The 26031-nt window shown below is 46.8% G+C and overlaps 1 protein-coding gene across 3 annotated transcripts in view; it reads right to left on the reverse strand.

The window, feature by feature from the left end:
- LOC135916881 (adenylate cyclase type 8-like) overlaps window positions 1-26031 on the reverse strand; it is a 729759-nt gene that overhangs the window by 434866 nt on the left and 268862 nt on the right. The window contains exon 1 of one of the 3 annotated variants that reach the window (XM_070535965.1): window positions 17507-17785. The exons of the other annotated variants lie outside the window; for them this stretch is intronic. The gene's annotated coding sequence lies outside the window, so the exon portion shown is untranslated. Of the gene's footprint in view, window positions 1-17506; window positions 17786-26031 lie in introns of those variants that run through there. 3 annotated transcript variants of the gene reach the window in all.

Below are 26031 nucleotides of genomic sequence, written 5' to 3' on the forward strand. Positions count from 1 at the left end.
GACGGTAGCAACTAAAAACATGACATCGCCTTCTTCTTTTAGGGCACAATAGATCTAATCGTGCGTGGCCTGCAAAACAAAAGAATGAAGGTGGCATTGTATCGTCTGCAATCACGAGATGTTCATATCGCTGTGTGACGCAATAACAGCATGCGCGATAAGAAGTGGCGCCAACTCTGAATGTTGTAGAAAGGTTATATGAAGAGAAAGGCAAACCTCTACGGAGCAGTAACTGGGAGAGGGAGTGAATGAAAAGGACGAACTCTGAAAACATGATTACGGAAGTAAGAAAGCGTGGGGAGAGGCTTGCGTTTAGGAACATGACGCCCACTGCCACAGCGCTCGCCTCGTTCGCCAAGCTGCTTGTCTGATTGCTTAGCAATAATCTGCTTAGCAACATTGTCGTAAGAGGCTTGTGTTGGCCGGTCACCCGCTTCTAAAGCATGACGTTGCCACACTTGCCTCTCGAACCTCCATACGCTGCTCGCAATACTTTCAAGTATGCTAAGCACTCTCGAGTACTCCACTTCGGATCCCTGGCCGCGTTATGCGAAAAATAAATACGGTTACGCACGTAAATGAAGACCACTTAATATCAGCGTTTCTGCCGCGCTCAGCAATGGTGATATTACGCAGCCTAGCAGAGTTTCCTTTCTGCAGAACTCCGGCGGAGTGTATTGCCAGGCGAGTCGCTACGTACTTGCGACGGAGCAGGTAAACCAGCCAAACGTATTTAGCGTCGTGTGCAACGATGGCAAAGCAGTCGCAGAGAAAATAATAATAAACAAAGAAAGGACGGAGAAACAAAAAGAAATACGATGGAACGAGCCTGGCATCAGCTTATAGCTGCGAGAAAAGCGCCGGCTATAGCGTTCCGCCGCGACCTCGACCAGCGTGCCATGCATGCATGGCAGGAATGGCCGAAGACCCACTCGAAACGGTTGCCGCGCGGTGATCCCCGCGAAGCCGGCTCGCATCCTCCGTATACAATATATACGCTCGAGGTCTTGATTGCAGCCCGGCCGGTGCTTCGATTTACGCGACTAAGAGGGCGTCCCATGGAGCTTCTGGAAATGGCCGTGAACGCGTTGGGACTCCGCCTCTTCGACCGAGGGTTTGCGGACAAGCGTGGGGCAGAAGGAACGAAACTTGCGGGGGTGCACCGTGTGCGCGCAAGACCCCGAAAGAACCTGAAAGAACGGAAAGTGATTCGCGGTGAAGGGCAGCGCGAACGACGAGGCAACCTGCGGGCCTGCAACCTGCGATTCGGCAACCTGCTTTGCCGCGAGTCGGCTATAGTCCTCTTCCTTTCCTACGGGAATGTAAGCGCACGGTTGGCGCGCCCTCAGCTTCTCTCAACTCACTCGCGCAGATGCGCACGCGCGCGTGAGCACACACACGCTAAAGGCGTCGCCGAGCTTTAATATACTGGCGTGTTCCCTGGCAAAGCCCTATGCATGTGTGAGAACACTGACGAAACAGTGCGGTGCCTTGTTACTGCCACGCGATCGATGTGTGGTCATTCGCTTATCGAAAACACTACGCTACGAGAACCAATACTGTGTACCGGGCGCGTCATTTCATATATAGGCTATTATATCTTGCCGTTGACTGCGGGAGTTGGCCGACGTTGAGGAGGATATTGAGAACTGAAGGTTTATTTACATTATTTACAGTAACAACACAAAGTAATGAACAGTCACAAAGTCATTGATGGCCGGCAGAAAATCGGACGCTGCGGCCCGTTGCCAGAAGAACGAAAAAAAAGCTATTATCCTAGTCTCTCGCTTTTAACCCCTTCGGTCTCTCGAGCTCACGTTATTTTCGGCCAGTTGTCGAGCCAGCTCAGGTGCCATCATTTTCCTCCAATGATAGGCGCCCGTGCAAGTGCCGTCACATTCGGGTAATGGGAACGCTCCAAGGGCTCCATTGTCCGAGGGTTGACTTGCCTCCGGCGTCGCCTCGTCGCATGGAAGCGTTAAGCTGGAGGAGACGGGTTGTTCTCGAACGACCTTCCAGAGCCACAAAACAGCTTTGCTAGGGAACAAAATCAACTACCTGGAAACGCGCCAGCCTCCCGTTGCATGACGTGCGGTGGGGGTCGCCAACCTTTCCGACGAGTCCGGTAACGTGCAGACGCGCCCCGGCGCACCATTATTGGAATGCGATGGCGATTGGATGTCACATGGTCGGGGTCCGTACCCAACAAGGCCTATATATGCGGAATCCACCAATCCAGAACAGCCACAGCGCGCGAGAGTCGAGTCCCGTTTAGTCAACGTCCAACGTTCGTGGGATTTTGTTGAAACGACTCATCGTGCTACTGTTCAACGAGCTTCCAGAAGCCACGAGTTGCGTCTAGGTGACGCTGCGTGTGACGGCTGTTTCTCGTCATGTTTGATTTACTGATGAATATCTGTAGCACACCAATGGCGTGAATGGGAAGACGAAACGGCCATAACAAAATTTGAATGAATGAATTAATGTATTAATTACATATTTCTGGTAGCTAGAGGCCTCCTACGGCCTTAGGTACTAAGCGAACAGTGGCCGTATTCACAACGGTTTTCCCTCGTAAGTTGTTTGTGTCATTGGAAGGATGCCCGTCTTCGCTTATGAAATGTCCAAAATTACGAGTGAGTGGCATCACGCTTTTACGAAGCGATTTTGAGTAACGACATATTTTTTTTACTCATCTTGCTGCGCGTAGCTTTCACGAAGTGTTTTTTGGTAAGTAGCGATTCCGAAAGGCTCAAAAGACGATTAGCAGTTTTCCTCGAATGGTGGAATAACAAATGGTGAAAAGAATGGCAGTCGTGTGTTAGGCATATATAGTGCTTTTATTCCACAGTGCCCGTGAACCTCTATTCGGTATACGCGAGGCACATGGGCTACTTCTCGTCAGTCTTATTCTTGTCTTGTTTACACTAACTCTCTCTCTCTCTCTCTCTCTCTCTCTCTCTCTCTCTCTCTTTTTGTAGGTTTGGTATGTCTGTGGTATGTGTGGGCGTGTTAAATGAGGAAATGCGTAGTTTCCGCTTCTTAACTGCGGATTGGGATATCTGACTTCATTGTAGCCTGCCTTCCCGTTTGTCTGGAGTTTCAAAAACAATCAAACAAACAAACGAAGCTGCTGGGATCCGTTCACAAGCGTCGTTATTGTTATCAGCGACAAGGGTTCCACCAGCACGGTTCTCCACGGCATATAACTCTGGCGCCGCTGTAGCAGCTGGGATGAACGCTCTTGCACCGAGAATGACGCAACCAGTGACAGTAACTGGAAGCGCGTAACAGGGAGGGGCTGGGAGGGGGAGGGGTACATTAGCGCGCTAGGCCCAAATAATGCCCCGTAAATTGATGAACCGGGCACGCACGGGGGCAGTATCGCGTATAGGCCACCTCGGGAAAAACGCCACTGGCTGGACAGCGGCACGTCGTTATCAACGAAAATGGCGCGCAGCGCCCTGTCCTCGTATATATACATACGCAGCCGCATTTCCTTAGTTTATCCAGATGACCGCGTAAATATTTCCGGAGTGTGGCTAAAGAGCCGGCTCATGAAACATTCGAGTCCCTCCTGCAGTCAGGCCCGCGTGGCTGGGCAAGCGTTAGCTGAATAAAATACGATCGGCTGCGGATTTAATCGCCAGCGCTCAGTAGCGTCCCAAATCGAATTATTGCTATCGTGTCGCGTAGTGTCGCATATGTTTAGGTGATTGTTATCTTTATTACCACGCGTAATTACCGCTAGCTGCGATATCGGGGCAGAAAGATGCGTCCGCTGTTCGTCGTCGGGAAAACTATACCAAAAGTGCAGAATTAATAAGCAGTGTGTTGGATACCTCAGAAAAAAAGGGAGAATGGCGCACGCGTAAGGGGGGGGGGGGGGGGTAGTTCTGAAAGAAAGCAGAAAAGTTAATTCTACAGGGAAAGGTCAGGCTGTATTGTGAGCGGGTTATGTTCTGGGGCACGTTGGAAGGAAAGCTGGAGAAACAGGCTGTATTGACGGCAGCTCGCACGTATGTAGATCACACTTTGCTACCAAAATTGTACAGAGGCCCCCCGAGTACGCCGAGTCTCTGAGCCGACGTTGTGTCTTCTTTCTGTATAGGCGCAGCTTCGGCGAGCAGCTCAGAGAGAGAAGGGGATAGTTCAGCTTCCGTGTCCTCCCACGTAGCAATTCAGTAGGTTCAGGTATACCTCTTGGAGAACTATATAATCCAGTGTGCACAGATACTCGTCTTACGCATTCGCTAAAGTTTAATACTAACACATTTGCCGGTATACAACTCATAATAGCTTAACAACTTTAATGATAGAGTTCATGAACGGTAATTGGTAGCTATAACTATGAAACTTTTGCACTAAGCGGTAAAGTTAGGTGTTGCTGTTACTTATCTTTAACGAAAACTCGACTTTTTAACGGTGTATGTTGAGGAGGCCTCAATTAGCAAAAAGGAACAATGATTGTAGCATACGTGGCATATGCGAAATCGCATAGATTTGTGTGAAAAATGCGTGGCATCTAATGAGTCGCGGAATATCTATTCACATACGCGTGTCGTTTAATATCGATGAGCGCATACGTATTTCATTCTAAAAGCTGATATATCAGCGCCTACCGATTTTGCTTGTGTGCGTGCGTGTGTGTGTGTGTGCACGTACTTGCTTGTGGGTGCGTTTATGCGTGCGCCGGCATCTATTTGTGCAACAATGTGCTACAGCATGAAAGGTCATTCGCAATTCTGAACGTCAGCCCGTTCTTCAGGGGATCTGCTGTAGACTAGCTAAGCACAGAGCACGCCATCCCCTTTTTTCAATAGATAGTTTGCACAGACGTCATCGCGGCCGCCATCTTTAGGTACTAGCACGTCGAGAAGGAGTGTAATCAAGAAACGTAACAGCATGACAGCACGATGGGCCCATCTTATGTCGAACGACAAAGCGATAACAGTGATAAACCGGTGAAAAACATTCGCCGTCAATAAGCAAAACAACGTGCGCGTGATAATACAATGCATTGACGTCATCGTGGCCGCCATCTTTGGGTACTAGCGCAGTGAGAGGTGCGTCCATGACGTCTCATGAAAACTATCTATAGTTCAAGTTCAAATTCAAGATAACCGGGCACTTAAAGTCAAAGGTGTTCTGGTAGATAATATGAAGTGAACCAAACCCAGTTGGTTTAAGCTCATTGTTTTTTGTAGAACTACTAACAGATCGAGGCCGGCGACGAAATCGCCTTCGTTCCTCATAATTAAAACTACATTCGTGTTGCAATTAACCGCCTATACTTTTTCGCGGCAGCGAAATTGTGGCCTCGTTAAATCACAATACAATCAATTTGAGTTTGCAACTCTACGCTATCCTTCTGAGCTTCTCGACGCGTTTTCGAGAAAAAAGAAGGGAATAAGAAAGAAAAAGAATGATGACGAGAGACAGAGAAAAGGAGATTTGTTGAGAAATTCGCCGTTTCTTGACTTGTGTCTAGTGGGAGAACGCAACGGTGTTCGATTTCTCGAATGAACTTCGATGATCTTAAACCCGTTTTAGCGAAGTATTTCCACTGCTAAAGCGTAGTTTTTTTCTCCTTCGCAGCCTGTAATGAAGCAAAAGATTACCGACGACTGCCCACGGGAAATCTACTGGGCGCAAGCTTGTTGTTCACTCTGATTTTATTTTTGCAGTCGCTGGCGGATAATGGCTCTCGACGAGGGCTTTTGCACTGCTTCCACGCTCTTTTTCCAATCAAACTGTCTGAGCAAGGGAGAAAAAGGTGCCGTTGAAGCGCAGAATGATGTGCCTAAAGAAAAAAAAAAGAGCGCATGTGAGAGAGACACAGCGGGAATGAAAATGGTACATAGATAGATATCTAACTATTTTATAGATAGATAGATAGATAGATAGATAGATAGATAGATAGATAGATAGATAGATAGATAGATAGATAGATAGATAGATAGATAGATAGATAGATAGATAGATAGATAGATAGATAGATAGATAGATAGATAGATAGATAGATAGATAGATAGATAGATAGATAGATAGATAGATAGATAGATAGATAGATAGATAGATAGATAGATAGATAGATAGATAGATAGATAGATAGATAGATAGATAGATAGATAGATAGATAGATAGATAGATAGATAGATAGATAGATAGATAGATAGATAGATAGATAGATAGATAGATAGATAGATAGATAGATAGATAGATAGATAGATGCGAAGCCGAAAACACAAAAAAAACAGGACAAATTTAGTTAGAACATGCGTAAGCGCGGTGAGAACAATGCAAGAAAAATATTACAAACGAAAAGGCCGCTGCAATGAAATGACGCAGTGGACTTAGAGATTGTAGTCAGTCAGTCAGTCACAAAAGTCTTCTCAGGTGATATGACACTCTTGGCCCTAACTAGCGTTTGCCAACTCCGCAACGACCGTCCTTCGAACGCCTGCGTCGGAAGCGGACAAGAAGGATCAGTCGAAATGTGGAGACAGGAATATGCTAAAGGCTGAGTGTGAATATAGAAAGGGGCGCATTGGCAAAAGGTAAAATAACGAAAACATTGAAGAATAAAAAATATCGACAAGTGAGGCGAAAGAAAAAAATGGGTTGTAGCTTAGCTAAGGTTAAGCCCAGGGTGCGAAGCATACTAGCCTTTATTTTAGTTGTTGAACCACTGTTTAGCCTGGTGAACTGCTGTTGCTTGGCTATATTTGGTTCGGCTGCCGACCAAATATGCTGCCGACCGGTTAACCTCCTTGCATTTCCCTTATCATTTCTATGATTATTATGATTCCCTTATTACTATTTGCTTGTAAACTCTTCCGTGCCGAATCATCGCGTGTACCAAATCTTCTCACTCTGTCGTGTGCTGCGCTATCACCCCCCCTCCCCCCCTCGTCTCTCTTCTTATCTTTCTATTCCCGTTTTCCCGTTCCCCAGAACAGGGTAGGCAACGAGACGCATTTCTGATTAACATCCCTGCCTTCTTTCTGTATTTACTCCTCCTCGTCCTCCTCCTCCTCCCAATACCAGACAAAAGCACGGAAGCCGGAATCCGCGAGGCTGCTTCATTATTCACAGGACAGCGCGAGCACCAGATGTGTAAAGCGCCATAAAATCGGCACTTTAAAGAAAGAGTCCGCTTTTCACGCTGGTAACATAAAATGCCCTGGACTAACTTGCCCACTTATGGGGACGTATATAGTCAAAAATAGTGGCAGCTGTCTTATCGACGGTTTCTCCAAAAAATGGCTGTGGCTTAGCTAAGGTTAAGCCCAGGATGCGAAGCATACTAGCCTTTATTTTAGTTGTTGAACCACTCTTTAGCCTGCTGAACTGCTGTTGCTTGGCTATATTTGGTTCGGCTAGACGAAGGAACAACTCATGCGTTACTCTGCTTCGCCTTCAAGAGTGGAACGCGACAGCGTTCCCGTCGACCCGCCAAGGGGTGTAAGACAATGGGCTACGGCGCAGCGACTACGCGCCCCGCATTGGACGCGGTGAGCGTCGAGCAACGCAGCGTTCGGCGCGGCAACGAAATGTGCGCCTGAGCAAGCGACGCACGCCTGAGCCTTAGAAACAGCTCGTTTCAAAGGCAACACCGCATTCACTAGAGGCGCTTTTGTACCGCTTTGAAGCATCGTACTCGTGGCTCAGTGGTAGCGTCTCCGTCTCACACTCCGGAGACCCTGGTTCGATTCCCACCCAGCCCATCTTGCAAGAGTTGAGCCAAAGCCACCTAGAAACAAGCGCAGCTGCTTATATCCCGCAGGGACGCCGCGAGCGACGGCGCGAGTTGCAGCCCCGTTTCTCCTCTGTCGTGACGTCATGGTGTCACGTGGTATGGCATGGGGTGAAAGGTCATTGAAGGCGACACCGCCGCGCCTGAGGAGCTGGGTTGAGCTCTCGTAATATGCTTCGCATAAAACATTAACTTGTTTAGAACAAATTACAGAAGAGGCCGATACCATGCGGTGCAATGAGCGCATTCCGGCACTGAAGCAGTTTTCGCCAAGCGTGCGCGTATACGCACTTGCGGCGGATAAAACGGCTACGTAGCTAAAGCACGGCCGAGTTTTAAGCTTGCTGGTTGCTGCCTAACTTACACATCCGCGCGAACGGTAAAACATGCGTCACAGAGTGCGGCAGGTGGTGGCGAGATTGTTGGTCCATAAATTTGGAGAGAACCAGGAAAATTGCCTGCTGGCTATAAAGGCGAGGCAGCATGGAAAGAAGGCGCAACAAATGGACGTCGGAATTCGATCAGCGACAGCAACGGGTGCGCCGGCAAACACCGACGCCTTTCCACGGGCCGAGAATGGGCTGACATTCCGAGCCGCAATAGGACCGCAGTTTGATTACGTCTCCGGATGCGGGCACAACAAAAGGGAAGCGACGACATCACTAGAGGCAAGATGTTTTTCGTTCATTTTGTCTTCCGGCACACAGGGCGCTTATATTCGCATTTGGAGGAAGCTGCACGAACAATGAGCGGAGATGCGGAGATGGAACATCACTTGTGAACGTCGATATACAATCATGACTATGCCAACAGGATGTTTTTTTTTTTTCTTCGCAAGAACGCAGTAATAAAGAAGAGCACGAACCTACGTGGAATGGACTTTCAGTGGACCGGTCAATAAGAAGTAATATTTTGCGCTGATGGCACCTCGCCGCCGGTGATCATGACACCAGTGGCCTACCAACTCTTTCAAGAGTCGGCACATCCATGCTGTTGTGTTTGTATCAACTTTCTCAATGGCGTTCAGCCGCCGCTGCGTTGATGTTTAATTGAATACAATGCATAATGTTTAATGTAATCTACACTGCGTCCGAACACAATGCCAAGCAGAAGCCTCGATCGTGAACTGAAACTTCCAGACGTATACTATAGCAGTAGCACAGCAATTCGTGTGGCCTATTTTCTTAGTCGTCAGTAGAGGGAGCAATTGCTATATACGAGCGCCAAGCCCGTGGAGGAGAAAAAAGACAACGAAGTATTCGGTGGGTGGTTAGGGCTGCGATGTTCGATGCGATGTTGATACCGTACATAGTTATGACGTCACAAATGAACTTCATTTACTTGAAGCTGTACTTTATGTTGAAAATATTTCGAAACAATTAGATTGTATATGGTAGCCTTTCCTGCTCACATTTATTTCAGAAATGTCGGCGGCTGGAAAACACGGAAATGCCACAAGTTATTCCTCGTCACGGATATTAAAGAAGAACTGTAACGCCGCGATATTGCTGCAGAAATCGGAGAGATGACGATAGAAAGAGCGGATATGAGAGCCACAATAAAGTTCGCAGACCACGCCGCCCAAATATATTTGGCACAATTTTCTCACGCCAGTGAGATGGCGTTTTAAAGAGCCACTCTGAAAGTGAAGGGCTAGCACACACGCTAAACGATTTGAACACGGTAACAGAACGTTCCTGTAGTTAGAGCAGAACATCATTTTCAGGAGACGCGCATAATAATGACATACGAGATGCGTTTAAAGATATTCCGTCACTGAGCCAATTGTCATACCCACCCATTCCACCTAAGCTAGAAATCGGTGGTGGCATTATTGCATCACTGTCATGAAAACCCTTAAGGTGTTTCTGGCAAGGACAAAAAAAGAAACTTTCTATTACGATCGAGCAGAGATGGTTTAAATTTCACAATAAATTTTTCAGTATTCGTACCATCCACTTGCCCCGATTTTTTTTGTGACGCAACAGCATTGTACAACATGTTTAAAGAGAAAACAGTCATCCACCCGGGCGTAGCTAGAAGCCGCAAAGGAAACCCGGAAATGCATTGATCCCGGGTTCGAATCCCGTACCAAGACGAAGGTTTCTTCAACTGCGAAGATTTCTTCGTGATAAATTCGTTTGGGTTTCCTTCGTAGCTTCGTGCGACATTCGGGCGGATGACAGGTTTATCTTCCATGAACCTTTCTGCACCTTGCGAAATTCCGCAAAACTGACTGCGATACAGGAACCTATCGTGACAATTAGACACGACAACGAGGTATGACAACAACAAGTTACGAAAAAAAAAAGGAAGACGGAGAGCGTTAGAAATGGGATGTCTCGTTCCCCGACACCCGCCGTGGTTGCTCAGTGGCTATGGTGTTGGGCTGCTGAGCACGAGGTCGCGGGATCGAATCCCGGCCACGGCGGCCGCATTTCGATGGGGGCGAAATGCGAAAACACCCGTGTGCTTAGATTTAGGTGCACGTTAAAGAACCCCAGGTGGTCAAAATTTCCGGAGTCCTCCACTACGGCGTGCCTCATAATCAGAAAGCGGTTTTGGCACGTAAAACCCCAAATATTATTATTATTATTATTCGTTCCCCGACATGAACATACTGTACGTATCGCTCTCCTTGAGCAACCCATGGCAACACTGATGGCTTCGCCCCAGCACTGTCGACCAGAGCAATGGTCTTTCACCACGAAGCAATTAATACTGAGGACGCGAATGCGACCCGGACGCCAACATAAATATATACTGCGTAGGGTATAGAGTGTCATCATTTGTTTCGAAGAATGCGCCCTGAAATAATCATTGTCGCCGCCGGCGCGCAGGTGCGCGCACGGCGCGTGTTAGCCCGTGCACGCGTAGGTATTTATGCTGCCTTCTGAATGTTAATCATGCCACGTGCGTCGTCACTTATCGAGGGCACGCGAGTTCGCATTTGTTGTCTCACTCTTTTTTTTCTTCCTCTCTTGTTTTTACATTCACTCGCATGACAGGCGGAACGTCCTACGGTAAAGAAGAAAGAAAAGGAACAAAATGCGAAAAGAACAGCTCTGACATCTGTCGCTTACTCCACGTACGAAGTGCCCCCCCCCCCAACCTCATCTTTTCCACATCCCCATTTCAGTCTCATAAAAAGATAGAACTGCAGAAGTTTGCTGAACTTCCATAACTTAGGCGGCACCAAGGAAACAGGACGCAGAAAATGAGGCGACAAAGTGCACTGCTCACTGCCAAATAAGTTTTTTTCTGAATAGCTAGGACTAATATACGCATGTGGCAGAGACTGCCACGCGTATATTTAACATATCATCTACCATATCATATCATATCATATCATAACATATCATATCTAACATATCAGTGCATGAAATGGAGTTTAGGCCCTCTCGAATAATATACTAATATATGCATGTGGCAGAGACTGCCACGCGATCACAATCCCAAAGCTATTTGGATCCTTAAGCTTGGGTTGATTAGCAATTTAGTTATGATTACTAGAACGACGAAGAATGATGTAAATGAATTTAACTGGCACGTAATCGGCAATCTAAGGATTGTTCCCTTGAGTCGCGATCGCGTGACAGGTATCTTTATACTTACATTACGCTTCGCAGTTCCAACAAAGACTCCGCTGCCACGCAATCAGCGCTTAGGGCTCATTGTATGACAGCGGACTGTTTTGCATTTGAGGTGCCTTTTTATGCATCATGGTCCCGCATGTCACGCTGCTCGAGTCATGACTCCCGAAGCTGTTGGGGCTAATTCGCCTCTTAATAAACATACCGTAAGTGTCTCATGAGTCAGTCCTTTAATTCTCAAGCCCAGTCTTCACTCGTTTTGCATTGCCTACCAATACTGGTTTAAGGCCAACTGCAAGTCCTTCGAAACAGGTTCTTTTCCTTTTAATTTTCTTCTTCTTCTTCTTCTTTTCTACATCACTTGGCGTGGAAACTAACGACGCTTGTCATCTGACATATCAGTGCATGAAATTGAGTTCAGGATCTCTCGAATTATATAGAATGATTCACGCTCCCGCCAATATTATGTGGCCGGGCCGGGCGACTGTGTGAGAGCCTTGTACTGGGTGTCGGAAAAAACCAACTGCCAAGAAGAAATCGCTGTCTTAAAGTTTCTGAAGTTTTACTCAGGGAAGTGACATTGAACAGCACAGGATATGCTGAAAATCACCACCACCGGCTCGAAGACATGTCCGCGCACGGCGCGCTACATATTTTAAACACCCGGTGGAAGGCCGCTGGATTTTTATCGGTGCAATGTGACCGGTGATGGCTGTCTGTAGTTCCTGCACTCTGTGAGGGTTGCTCTCGCAGACCCGATCCTTTCAGTGCGCACAAAGCTGGCGTCATCAGACGAACTACAGGTTTTGCGTTATCACATTGCAAGAAAAATTGCGATGTAATTCACAATTATCTTCTTATTTTTTTCGCTTATTTTCTCCCTGCCCAGTTACTTTTCGGACACCCTATATAGCAAAGTGTTTCGAAGACGACCTCATTTTCCGAACAAGCGCTATTCACCGCCCAGCCTTTTGACCAGCTGTAGCGGTTTCACTGAGTGCTATATATAACCTATATCGGTACCGCGTGACGCTTCACAGAAATGTAGTTATTCCGACATAATTTGTAGCCCTCTGGCGACAATATATCAACATATTGTCAGCGCTTCGTTGGGAATCGACGCTCTATAGACGTAGCTTAATAATGCTTGTTGCTGAGCCTCTTAGTTCATGACGCCTCAATTACTAACGAAGAGACAGACACTAACTCCATGGAACATTTTTTTAATGCGTTACTTCCTGTCTGTTCCTCCATTTGTTCCTTTCTCCAAGCTAAGAAAGTCGGATGGCTCCCTTCACTAGGCGCCCAAATTCTAAGATTCACATTTACTGTATGCAATGCGCGTTATAGGAGCGTCCACAGGCTATCAGACGCTGCGAATTTTCATGTCAGCGCAGTACATACGCGTGCAACAACATACGGTGGCCATACACGTCAATTATTTACTTATTACTACATTTTTGCGGCTCCGAGCTGTTTGTTTCTCGTAACGGGTCCACAAACTTCGCGCTAAAATAAAAAAAATGCATCTTAGAACATTTATGGACGTTCCCGTTGCACACATATGCAACACATGTGCAACTAGCATTTATTTTTTTTTCATTGAAGAAACGTTTGATCACAATGATTTCATATTTCCGGCTAATATAAGCGATCAACGATTCATGCAACAGGTTTCGCGGGTCACTAAACCGTTCACAAAACTTTCGCACCGGTAAAATGTTCGAAAAAAATTTTTTTTAGTTTTTTTCTCTTTCTGAGAGAATTTCGGTGCTGAAGGCTCAACATAGCAGCGCTGGAACAAACTTCTTCGTGACGTAGTTTAGGGTATAAATACGGCGCAGCTCTAACACCGAGCGACGGCTGCGGTAATTCCAACGCGTGCGAGCGTCCACACCTGCTTCGCAGGGAACGCACCAGTTGCCGGATATGGCTCGCGCTTTGGCGATGAAGGTCGTGCTACCGGCGGACCTTTCCCGAGACATTCCGGCAACGTTGCGTGCGTAGACGCTTCCTGGCCCACGTCACGACGTGACGCGCGAGCACGTCGTCTCGCATTCGGCGGCCATTGAACCTTTTGGCGCCGCCTACTCTTGCTGGGAGCGGGCAGTGGGCGCGTGTATACAGTATGGCACTGGCGTGGAACTTAATTTTCGCTTTTCCATTTCGTGGCACTCGGCGGGGAGATGTGATTTGAACGAGAGGGGACCACCCTTTTACAGAAACCGTTACAAAGACTACGCGACGTTTTCGTTCAGTTTCTGACGTAATGAAAATACTTTCTGTCGAAATACAATTGGAAGTCATGCACGTCTTCTTGTAACGACAAGATTTCTCCAAGAACTCGATTTCCAGCATTTTATTTTTCTAAAGTGGAACTGTACTCTGCCCCTTCCCTCGTGTAGGTAAAAGAAAAGAGAGAGAGAAAAAAAAGAAAGAAATTCTACAGACTTAACAGAAGCACGCAATAAAAGAACAGAACGAAAGAAAGAATAAAAGAAAGAGATGGATGGATGGATAGAACTTTATTGAACGTCCGGCAAGGTTTAACGCGATCCGGGTTTAGGTCTCCCACGGGAGAACGTGGAGACCCTGCATCAACGCCGCCTCACGGACTTGCTGGACTGCCTACGTCTGGATGCCGAAGTCTGAGCTGCGCAGAGCGGTCAGCTCGACGAAAGGGTCTCCGGAGCAACTGGCATCCCTCCTATAATTACATTGCTTTCCACCAACATGTGGTTTTGTGTTACTGGTACTTCCTGGTACAATTTGCACGTGTCGTCCTGATGCGTATTTGGGAAGATAGGTTTCAGATGGAATGGGTTAGTGAAGATGTTCGTCTGGAGACAGTTCCAGACGACGGCCTGCCTCCCGTTCGATTTGGGACTCGGCGGTGGGTACATCCTTCTTGCGTTTAGATGTGCATTGGTTATGTCGTCGTATCTAGTGATTATGTCCCGCTCTGCGCGAGAAGTCTTCGCTATCGTGCGAGAGGCGTCGCCCCGTTAGGCGCGGTGGGTCATGTCACGCGCCGTCTGGTGCGCCGTCTCGTTTAGGTTCGTGAGCGCGTCGCCTTCCGTGTTTAATTCAAAAGCGCTGCAAGTCGAAGATTTGAGGAGCTCATTTTAAAGCCTTTGTCTGATGACCTGCGGGCACCGCAGCCACCCGGGCAATTGTTTTGGACAGGTGTACAAATCGGCCTCCCATTGTGCAGACCAGCCATGAAACGTGTATTACGACACAGGAGAACAAAAAATTACATAAAATAAGAATGACCGTATTTCGACTCGTCGCTTCAGCTCCCATGCGCAACATTCCGGGCACTTTATTTTTTCTTTCAGTGCTGATTGTGCTTCAAGTCTTGCGCAGCACCCTTTTGGGACATTAAATTTGATCTCAGGAAAATTTTGCAGCCATGTCATTTTTTTCGGTCAGCCTAAAGATCGACCAGTTGCTGATGTCTAGGCTAATTATCTTGGATCTGTATATAAGAAGAAAGATGTCAAAAGTTTTCCATGGGTGCTTTTTAAATGCCGGTATTATCGTCGTCAACTGTAGCTTACAGACTCAGCGATCTTATAGTAATTGTAATTTGGCCGATTTTCACTCTACAGTGCGCTAGACGCAAAGCAGGCTGGAAAGAAATAGCTTAGCGGAAATGGGCGCACGAAAGCACTGCTTCATCTTTGCGTGCCATAAAGCAATCAAGGTAGCATGAATTTTGTGTTAAAGAAAAGTGACGACATAGTACTGGGCAAACGCAGCTCGTCAACTGTCTGGAGCTTTCTAGCCCTGCATGCGTTTCCTGATCAGATAAACACGTTTCCGTGGCATGCCTTTTGTTCTTATGCAGAGAAGGCGGTATAGGTCCACTGTCAGGTCGACCCTCTTGAACCGCACTCTATGTTCATCGCGAGTAAGTGTGATCGTGCGGCAGGAAGTATTGGTCGAGATAATGGACGACTAATAGATTTTTTCGCAGAGCCCATATGTTTTCTCACTTCGCTGGTGTTATTCGCAGACAAGGTAACCAATCTGGCTATCTTTCTTGAAAATAACTCTTTCTTTACACCAGATCAGCATAGCCTTCGGAAATTGTTTTCATGAGAGTCACAGCTTATCTCTTTCACTGACGACCTTTTCGCAGCCATAGACTACAGATTCTACATCGACTGCATATTCCTTGATTTCTCCGAGGCATTTGGTCTTGTTAACCATCAACTATTTTGTCTGAAGCTTAGCAAACTAGGCATTGATCCCAACCTTTTAGCGTGGATTGAAACCTTTCTTCTTAACAGAACTAAGTTTGTATGCACTAATAACTCTAACTCTTCTCCTTCTCGAGTTTGCTCCGGTGTACCCCAGGGTTCTGTGCTGAGACCATTACTCTTCCTCATCTACATTAATGACTTGCCAGACCACATTAACTCATCTGTTAGGTCGTTTGCCGGTGACTGCGTAATTTATAGAAAAATCTATTCAACCACTGACTCCGCTCAACCTCAGTTTGACTTATATCAATATATATAGCAATATATCACAGTGGTGTAATACCTGGAAAATGCATCTTCACCCTAATAAGTGCAAAGCAATGAGAATTTCCCGGAAAACGCTTCCTGTTTCCACTGGTGCCTTTGATTACCAGATCAAAAGTCTTTCACTAGAACACGTAACATCTTATAAATACATATGTGTTTACTTAACCAATAATCTGCCCTGGCATGCACATATTAATTTCGTTGTCATTGATGCCAATCGCATGCTTGGTTATTTAAAGCGCAATTTCTCTATGGCACCATCCTCATAATAATTTTTACTCTATAAATCACTCGTACGCCCAAAGCTGGAATATACATGCTCGGTGGGGGATCCCGCTCTTGAGTATCTCATTCAAACTATTGAATCAGTGCAAAATCGCAGCGCAAGATTCATAGTTCGCAACTACTCTCGACTAACTGATGTCACCATGAAAGCTACTTTGAGTTTTCCTCTTCTTTCCTTACGAAGGAGGGTGTCTCGGTTATCACTCGTTCACAAAATTTATAATCATCGCCATCTGAAAGAAGTCCTTCTATGTGAGCCAGAGTACATTTAATCCCGCAGAGATCACCTCCATAAAAAAGGCGTCCCGTTTTCCCGAACTAACTCCTATTTTTACTCATTCATTCCTAAAACAAGTAACGATTGCAACCGCCTGCCCAGCTCAATTGCTACAATTACAGACACTGAGTTGTTTAAACCTGTTATTGAAGATCTTGTTTATTTTCAGTAATCTGCACTTTGCTGTAACATAGTAACATAGTTAACTGTTCCTTGTGTTTCGTTTTCTGTATTGCCGCATTTCTGTTTTATACATTTGTTTTTCGTGCATTGCACTCACTTCTGTAATGCCCTCGGGCCCTGAAGGTATATAAATAAATAAATAAACAAACAAATAAATAAATAACAAAAGATTCCAGCAGGGCCTCTTCGAACAACACTGGATAGAGAACATAGATTTATGAAGAAACATTAACTCGTATTTCACTCGGGTCTGCAGCCGACACTCGCAGAACATAAGCCGGACGCAGCGTCGTTCTTTTCGGGAACACTGATTGAACGCGACAGTTCCCGAAAGCCAACGAATTGTCCTATCGGCAAATATATATATATATATATATATATATATATATATATATATATATATATATATATATATATATATATATATATATATACTCAAAGAAGACACACGTCAAGACCTCGTAAATAAGATTACAGCGCTTCTGTATCGTAAACAATCGTCCCTCTTCCCAGGATTCTCCAATGGGCCGCACTCGATTACTGTTTGCTTTCATGTGGCGAAAGACCTTATTTGTTTTTTTTTCCTTTCATTTCACCCTGAACAGCCTCGTCGGATAATGTCTACTGACGACACACACGTTTGATCGCAAACTGTCGTCAGTATCGTCGACTGATATAGCAATGCCGGTTATCACACCCCTTCTTTCTTTTCTTTTTTTCGTGAAATTCTCGTGGCGCTTTCTTAAAGGTTCAACGTAGGCTAGTATAAACTTTAAAAAAAAAGAAACGGCACGCTTTCTTATTCTAAATGTCACATGTACATACTGAGAGACACCAGAGAGAAAATCGTGGACTGAAAGACCTCACATACCTCCGTCGCTGAAGACGCTCCCCCTCAACGTGCAATCACGATGACAGTCTGGAACTTCGAGCGGGAGGAATCAAGTTTTCCGACCCTTCACTTCAGCTCGAGCTCGCCCCACTCGCACTCCGTATTGTCAGCACTTCACGAGAACAATCTTCGGACACTCGGCACAGCTCCCGACGTCTTGAGAAAAAACGCACGAGGGCCTCGTCGAGACAGAAGCGCAGCCGAGAAGCTCGGCGCTCGCGCCCCGAGATTTGAGCGCCGCGGCCGCTGGCGACAATCCGCTCCTTCCGATCAAAACAAGCACGCTTTTGGCGCGCCGCGCGGCCAAGCTTCCGTTTCCGTCCGCACGGGAAACCAAGGCGCTGCGTCAAGCAGGCCAGCCACCGAGCGATACTGACTCTCCCACCCCCACCCTCCCCCACCCCGTGCCCTGTTCAAGCGTGCGCAATGGTGGCGACCCCTGTCCTCCGTCAGGCGAGACGGCCGACTGAAGCGCGGCTTCCAAGACTGCCGACGAGACTCGGAGCTCGGAGACCATCCGAAGTCTCCGCGAGAAAAGCACCGCTAACGCGTGGAGGGAAGGGCAACTGCCGAGAGATGTACTATTCCACACCCCTACAGGGCTCTTTCTTTTTCATCGGAGCACGCACCTCTGATTAGTTTCGCTTTTGGAGGAGGACATATATCAGCAAATGAGAACGATTTGGAAGGCGAGAACGCAACTGGTTGGACTGGGCTAGTTGATAACCCGTTTTGGTATGTGCAGCGCAACGGCAGATTACCATGCGTCCCGGTCAGGGGGAGGATGCCCTATCTATCTATCTATCTATCTATCTATCTATCTATCTATCTATCTATCTATCTATCTATCTATCTATCTATCTATCTATCTATCTATCTATCTATCTATCTATCTGTCTGTCTGTCTGTCTGTCTGTCTGTCTGTCTGTCTGTCTGTCTGTCTGTCTGTCTGTCTGTCTGTCTTGTCTGTCTAATAAGCCTAAATCGGTCATCTTTACTTGCCCACGAAGGCCACCATCTGCACGACTGAGCAAAAGAAAAGAGTTCAAAGGTTTCGTTTCTTGACATGACTACCGGATATCAGCAGAATATAATGCATTTATCATGTCACACTTAATATGTCGCATTTTCATTGTGACATTTACCGCCTCTTCAAGTACAGCTGACAAAAAAAAAAGCGGATGAAGATGTTTAGATCGAACAGTGAGTAACGCCGGTCCAATAGATATTTTTGAATGTCGGACCTGTGCTATAATCTTATGTTTTTGTGCGTATCAACTGCAAACGGAATGTGAGTCGGTTTCCTTAGAATAGAGAGAGAGAGAGCGAGGAGGAAAGGCAGGGAGGTTAACTAGATATGAGTCTCCGGTTTGCTACCCTACACTGGGGATGGGGGACAGGGGTTAGAAAGATGACAGAAAGAGACGACTAAGAGGCACAGACCGCGATAAAGTACACGCCATAGACACAAATGCTGACCACCTAATAAAAGGGACCAGTAACTGCTGATCTTGTCGGCATTACTTAGTTTCATTTATGTGTGTAATGACTCCGCCTAGTATGTACAACAGTGAGCTCCGTAGCTTTATGAGTCGATCTTTCCGAAAATTCTCTCATACAAAAATAAGCAGCAAACAGCAACGTGAGAGAAAACGCCTATAACTGCCGATTCATGACAACTTTCTGTATGCTGTAGCACAAAATGTACACTTCCTATGAGTAAAGCAAAACAATAAAATGAATGATCTGTTATTATTGATAACAGTATGCACATGTAGAAACCGCATACTAATTCATTAAATGTTGCAAGCGAGCTTAAAACGCAATGTGTCTCTGAAACGGCAGGGGGCGTTTCGAGTAAATGGAGGCGGTTTCACTTGCTTCAAGCTTCCCGCCCTGAGTGCAGGTACCAAGTTGATTCTTAACCACACCCCAAGTTTGTCACTCCGAAGCGTTAAATGCGTGCGCGTCACTCAGCTCTATCAATGTGTCTTTTTACTTTTCGGGATTACACTTTTATGTTACTTATTAAGCGATGTAAACGGCGGAAAATAGGCTACCGAAGGCCCGGGCTTGTCCCAGCACACATGTCGTAGAATTAAGCCCAGCGATTACGTAAGGCGAAACCGCAATACCAAAGCCGTAACAAAAAAGTAATCAATAGGAGGAAAGGAGGGGGGGGGGCAGGTAAGAGGGGCGCAGAAGGATCAAAGGCATAAAAAAATAGCATAGGGCGATCGTAGCCTGCCACTTGCGATTACCGATGTCAAAGCGTCAAATGGCCCACTGAGCGAAAACGCCGGCGTCTGGAGTCTGTAGCAGCAAAACGGCGCGTCACGATTGCGCCTCGACGACACAGAGCGGCCGAAAGGGAACACCTGCTGGGCCGTACCGTGGCCTCCGCGATCAGCTCCGGCGCGCCGCCGGAGCTGATCGCGGAGGCCACGTCCGTGCTAGGGCGCCATGTGTTGCTTGAAGGGAGAGGGCATCGCTGCGACACCACGTCGCCCTCTCTCTCGCTCTCGGATGGTTGTGGTGTCCGCGAGTTCCGTGACCGCGCAAGCTCTCGCCTACGTTCCAACTGCGCCTTGGTAAGGACAAATGAAAACGCTCCAAAAGTCTCAACGCGCTTGCTTTCTCGCAAGGAGTTCATAATTCGAAGGCCCGCTCAGCGGCGTTCAACTGGACATTAGTGCTTTCGCATTCATAACTCATAAATGATTAGGGGTCCTCGTATTTTTTCTTAGCAGCCCCTTACAATACGGGTAATCACAGCGCATGAAATACTTGCCGCGCCAACTTTTATAGATACATTATAAATGTTGCGCCGCACCACGCCCCACCTTATACTGAGTGCATATTAATATCACAATAAAGCCTTCAGCGCCCGCAAGACTTAGGTCAGTACGCGAAAAAATAAACGAGAAAAGGGAATCTCGTGCAAAGCGCAGAAACGAATGTCCCAACACTAAAGTTAGCAAATGCAAGCAAATGACAAGTACTTGCTAATGCCAGTGACAAGCATTATTTTTAAAATTTTCCTGTTTGTCGAAGAGTAGATTTTTGCACTCACTGAAAATGCCCTACAGATATGATGCAGCTAAAAGGGCGTATAACAAAAACGGGAGCATTATATGCTTTCTAATCTTGAGCTACGTATTCCGTCTTTTTTTTAAATATTGGCGGCGAGGAGTTACGGAGTCGCCATCTATCGGAAGCGCCTCGCTGGCGTAGTATGAGGGATCACGTGGCGCGCTCCCCATAGGTTTTGCTGTCAGCGCTCACTGAAAACACCACGCGCGAACTCTCCCGGACATTTCTGTAAGTACTTTCGAAACGAGAGAAGTTTCTTACTGTCTAAATAATAATCTTGGGCAAACTGAAAGCACACAATCGTTTACAGACGCTATCTCTTTACCGAATACGTACAGCGAACGCCACTGCGCGCAGTCGCCGCGATGGAGTCTCCCGAACCGGCTTCTTGCGTGAAAGGTAGGCAAACGCTGGGAGCAAACTATGTGAATTATGTTCTTGTAGTGTTTGTATAACTAAATGGAGTGTAATAGAACGAAGCCTCAATGCAGCGATCGCGCAGATTCGCAGCGACCGACTGCGCGTCTGCATGCTTGCCCGCGCACTGTGTCGCTTTCTCCGCGCGCGCGTTTTCGCACCGTGCCATGAGCCTTAGGCCGCAGAATATGAGCATTTGACAGTATAGAAGCAACCATTGTTGCGTGGGCGCTATCAGAGCTGTTCAAAAATAATTTCATTGTAGAGACTTCGACGCCTACGAGGACTGTGATGTGCCGTCGCGATGATTCAATCTTTTTTTCTTCTAAATTCTTCGACCTTTCAATACTATTTCTCGAGTTGCGTCGCACTGTATGTTTATCGGTGTTCTCAGCGTGCAATTTCCCGCTGCTCCTTTTTTGTAATACAGTGCATTAATTCATAACACACACATGACCATACGCCATGCTTTCTTTAAATGTGCTTCTTACCGCTGCCTTTCCACTCCACTGAACTTGCCAGTATCTATAGCATCGACAAGTTCATAGACCAAACCGTCATGACATTAGTCGGGCAGCGGACTCGGGCGAGCGTCTCAGTGCGGGTTTCAGAACATTGCAGACCCGGCGCCGTAGCAGAAATCTTCCTCTCGCCTGTGCTTGCTGCATACCCGAGTTGTAGCCGATGACTGTTTGCCGGTTTTATGTTTCGCGAGCCAAGCTTCACGCAGCTTCTTGTCCTGCGGCTACGTGTGAATAAGCCTGACACCGGCCTCCATTACGTGCGTCCGGCCCTGCGGCACCGAGCAGTATCCTACCATGTTGCGCGCATTCAAAGGCAGCCACTACATATTGTAGTGCTTTCAACCGTTGTAAAGGAGACATTCGAAGCGGGAAAATTTCGCCACTAAATGAGGACCGCAGCGTACGAGGGAATTTAAACTCGTTTTCAGCTCGCTTCGGCGCGCCCGAAGCAGCCGACGCGGCCGCTATGTCCACGTGATCCCTCCTAGCACGTCACGCCGACGGTGGCGCCAGCTTTTCCAGTGGTGGAGCTCGAGGCCAATATTCCTAGGCTTCGTATCATAGGTGCACATAAACCGAAAGAATGCGCACCCATGGCATGCATCAGTGATTGATATCCAGCTCCATAGAGATTACGCTGCGCGAGTTCAACACATATCGGAAATCGACCGAAAAAATGATATCCATGAGTCTGACCGTGTGTTTCAGTTAGTGGTCCCTGAACGCAGCCACAACCGTAGATTAGAATGCATACGTATTCGTCTTCACCCTTCCTTTTCATTTGAGGTGTCTGACATGACGGAGTTGTTGCTGCAATTAGATTGAGCTGTACCCTCGCATTCAGGATCTTTCGCTTTGCCGTACATTCATCGATTAACCAAGCGTGCCTCGATGAATGTCGCTCTTTCGTAAGTGAACCGTTACTGCAGAAGAGTACGCATTTGGGCTGGTTGGTTCATGATTACGAGCAGTAAAAGAGCGCTAAGCAACAGAGCGAGGAGAAGGACACAGTGCTGGTGTCGGTGTCCCTCTCCTCGTCCTGTTGTTTAGCGCTGTTTTACTGCTCGTAATCATGAACCGTTACTCTTGCGCAAACTCAGTAAATAGTTAGGACGAAGAGAAGAACGGCAACTGCTTAACTCTGTTTTGTGCTATGCCGTGCAGCTGCCTCTGAGAGGGCCGTTCATGAATGAAATAAATATAAAAAGGTTGATGAGCCATGTAATCACGAACCGAAACAATAAGCTGCCCTGAACTGCTTGGTAACTTTCTTTTTTGATGATAGTGGCTTTGCACATGAGTGCCGAAACCTGATAAGTTCTTGAGCTTCACTTTCCTTATCGGATTGCTTTTGGGTTTTTGAATACATAAGTGATTGCTTATTGATTTCAGCCCATGGTATAGGAGAATCGTTCATGGGCTGAAATGAGTAAGCAACAACGTATAGATATAAAGATGTGAAAGGAATATGATAAAAAAAGATAATAAAAGATCTCAAAAACTTAAGTCTCATTATTTACCATTTTATTCTACTTTCCATTTTTTTTCTCCTCTTTAAGCGGGTGGGCGTGCAGGCGTCCTTTTAGTATATAACTGCCAGCCCGTTTCTTTTTTTTGTGGTGTTTTTACATGTCAATCAATCAATCAATCAATCAATCAATCAATCAATCAATCAATCAATCAATCAATCAATCAATCAATTTTATTAACGTGTGCAAGAACAACGTGGTGGTCTTGGTACTGGCGCACCTGAGAAATGGTACATCATACATACACAGATATATACACATAAACAAGCAGCAGCAAAAGGTGCACATTCTAAACTATTGCAGTTTACAATACATACCATACATAATTTAACACAACGCAGCATAACACGACACAACATAACAAAGTTTAACCTAACGTACAAAAGATACCTTGATAGAGATGATATTTCCGAAAGCCTGCACACCGAGCACATCGTAACCGTCACGTGCAACAAGTGTCAGGATTGGGGGCTCAATCCCTTCGTCCGTGGTCCTTTGCCAAGATTGGAGTACGGCATGAATTCGAAGGTAGCTGGCCCATGCCGTCGTCCAACTTATTTACGCTGAGATCGTTGATGAAGTGAAGAACTGCTTCTCATCGAGAACGAGGGAAAAGGGTTTATTTACAGAAAATTAACTCAGTCTAACATGACTGCTTGAGAAAAAGAGTAACAGTCCAACATGACTGCATGAGAGAAGTGACTCAGTCTAACATGACTGCTCAAGAAGAGTGTGTCCAACATTCGCACAACCACAGTTTTTATACACTCGATCCGCCGGTCCTACGACGCGGCGGCTGTTCGTTTACACATCACCAACTCGCAGCTGCTCTGAAGACCAGTTTACAGACACAAAGGCACACACATTCCGAAGCCCAAGCGACGGCGTTGAAGGTGGTGCCGTTCCGGAAAATCGACGCCGCTCGAGGGTCGCTCGTTGTTTTGCAACATGCAGAACCGTGAGAGCGCAAAAATAAGACGTTCCCGCGGTAGCTTCTTCAGGCGTGTCAGATCAGCTCCGCGTTGAGGAACTCTGGAATCATTGTCCCCACACCAAACTCGTCCCGTCACAATGTCGAAGGGGCTGGAGGAAGGCGGCGGATTCCAGCGCAAAGGTCGCTTCTTTGGACGCCTCGCAGCTGCAGCGACGGAGAGGGGGAGGTGCGCGTCTTGCACCCCTTGTCGTAATCGGGTGGCAAGGTGGCAATCTTGTTGCGCAACTCGCCGTTCTTTACAGCGCCTCCATGGCCCGAAAAGTCTCGACTGTCTAGCGCTGACAACCGCTAGGCAGGAAGAGAACGGCTGCTGGTCAGGGGGGGATTGATGTCTTGGCTCGCAGCGACCACTTGTGCATTGATGTCACCGCCCCAAAACATCCAACAAGGACAGGCAACTGCAAAATGAACCCCACAACACGGCTCTGCGCCGAGATGACGTGCATTGGCTCTCACTTTAGACTCGCTAGGCTTCAAAAAAAAAAAAAACAACAACAACATAAGTGCAGAAACAAAAAAAAATGCTGCATTTCACTATGCCAATTTCTGAAGCAAATTCCTGCTGACAAATTCAGCAATCATGGAGGGAATCCTGCTAAATGAGAGGGGATCTTCTTCGCTTAATAAAATTAACACTAGTAACCCTAAAATTTAGGCGGGACCCTCAAACACAGAATTCAAATTAGCCTGCTCAAACCATCCGCATTGCTATGCAACTTTCCCTTCTTATATCTAACGGAGAAGTTGTACTCTTGGAGAGTGAGGCTCCATCGGAGCAAGCGGCCGTTTTTGTGTGACATTTGATTGAGCCACGTCAGAGGACAGTGGTCGGTCTCGAAGATGAACTTCGCTCCGTACAAGTAACACGACAACTTCTGGGCGGCCCAAACCAAACAAGCGCATTCCTTCTCTGAAGCGCTGTAGGCTTCCTCTCTTACATTTAGTTTACGGCTGGCGTAGAGGATAGGATGCTCCTCGTTATCGTCGCCGACTTGACTAAGTACCACGCCCATACCTCTGTCGCTTGCGTCGCATTGAACTATGAATTCCTTTGTGTAGTCTGGCGCGCGAAGCACAGGGCGAGAAACCAATAGCGTTTTCAAACTTTGGAAAGCGTTCTCTTTGTCCTTATCCCAGTGTACGTTACTCGGTGCTCCCTTTCGGAGGGCGTCTGTTAATGGACTTGCCAATTGCGAGTAATTCGGAATGTACCGTTGATAGTACCCCACAAGTCCCAAAAATGAACGAACGTCCGTTTTCGTGCGCGGCTGAGAAAAATCTCCAATCGTAGCTATTTTCAGCTCAGCCGGCCGTCTCATGTCCTGACCGACAACATGGCCCAGATAAGTAACCTGCGAACAACCAAACCTACACTTTTCCGCTTTCATCGTTAAGCCGGCTTCAAACGTACGAAGCCTCGCATTCTTGTCGTAATAGACTTTGGCGTTCTTTTGAACTATTTCCATGTTCTTTCCGACTAGTTCTTGGTTTGCGCTCAGCCGTTCCAGTAAATTTAGCACGTATTCAACCACGGTTGGACTCTCCCCTCTTTCCTCCCACATCTCTCTTAACATTCTCAGTGGAGAACGGAGTGTCCTCCCATACACTAGTTCTGCTGGTGAGAACCCTGTCGCTTCATGTGGAACCGTTCGCAAAGCAAACAAAGTTGCCGGCAGACAGTTCTCCCAGTCCTCCTTGTGCTCGTAACAGAGCGCACGCAAAACTCGCTTAAGCACCGAATGCCACCTCTCTACACTGTTTGACTGAGGGTGATAGACAGAACTGTGAATTAACTTTACCCCGCACTTTTGCAAGAATGTGGAAGTCAGTGCGCTCGTGAATACTGACCCTTGATCTGCCTGAATTTCGGCTGGAAACCCAACTCGTGCAAACACTGTCAAAAGCGCGTCTACTACTTCAGTGGAGCTGAGCTCTTTCAAAGGGATT

Source organism: Dermacentor albipictus, chromosome 3 (assembly GCF_038994185.2).
Source record: "Dermacentor albipictus isolate Rhodes 1998 colony chromosome 3, USDA_Dalb.pri_finalv2, whole genome shotgun sequence".
Classification (NCBI taxonomy): domain Eukaryota; kingdom Metazoa; phylum Arthropoda; class Arachnida; order Ixodida; family Ixodidae; genus Dermacentor; species Dermacentor albipictus.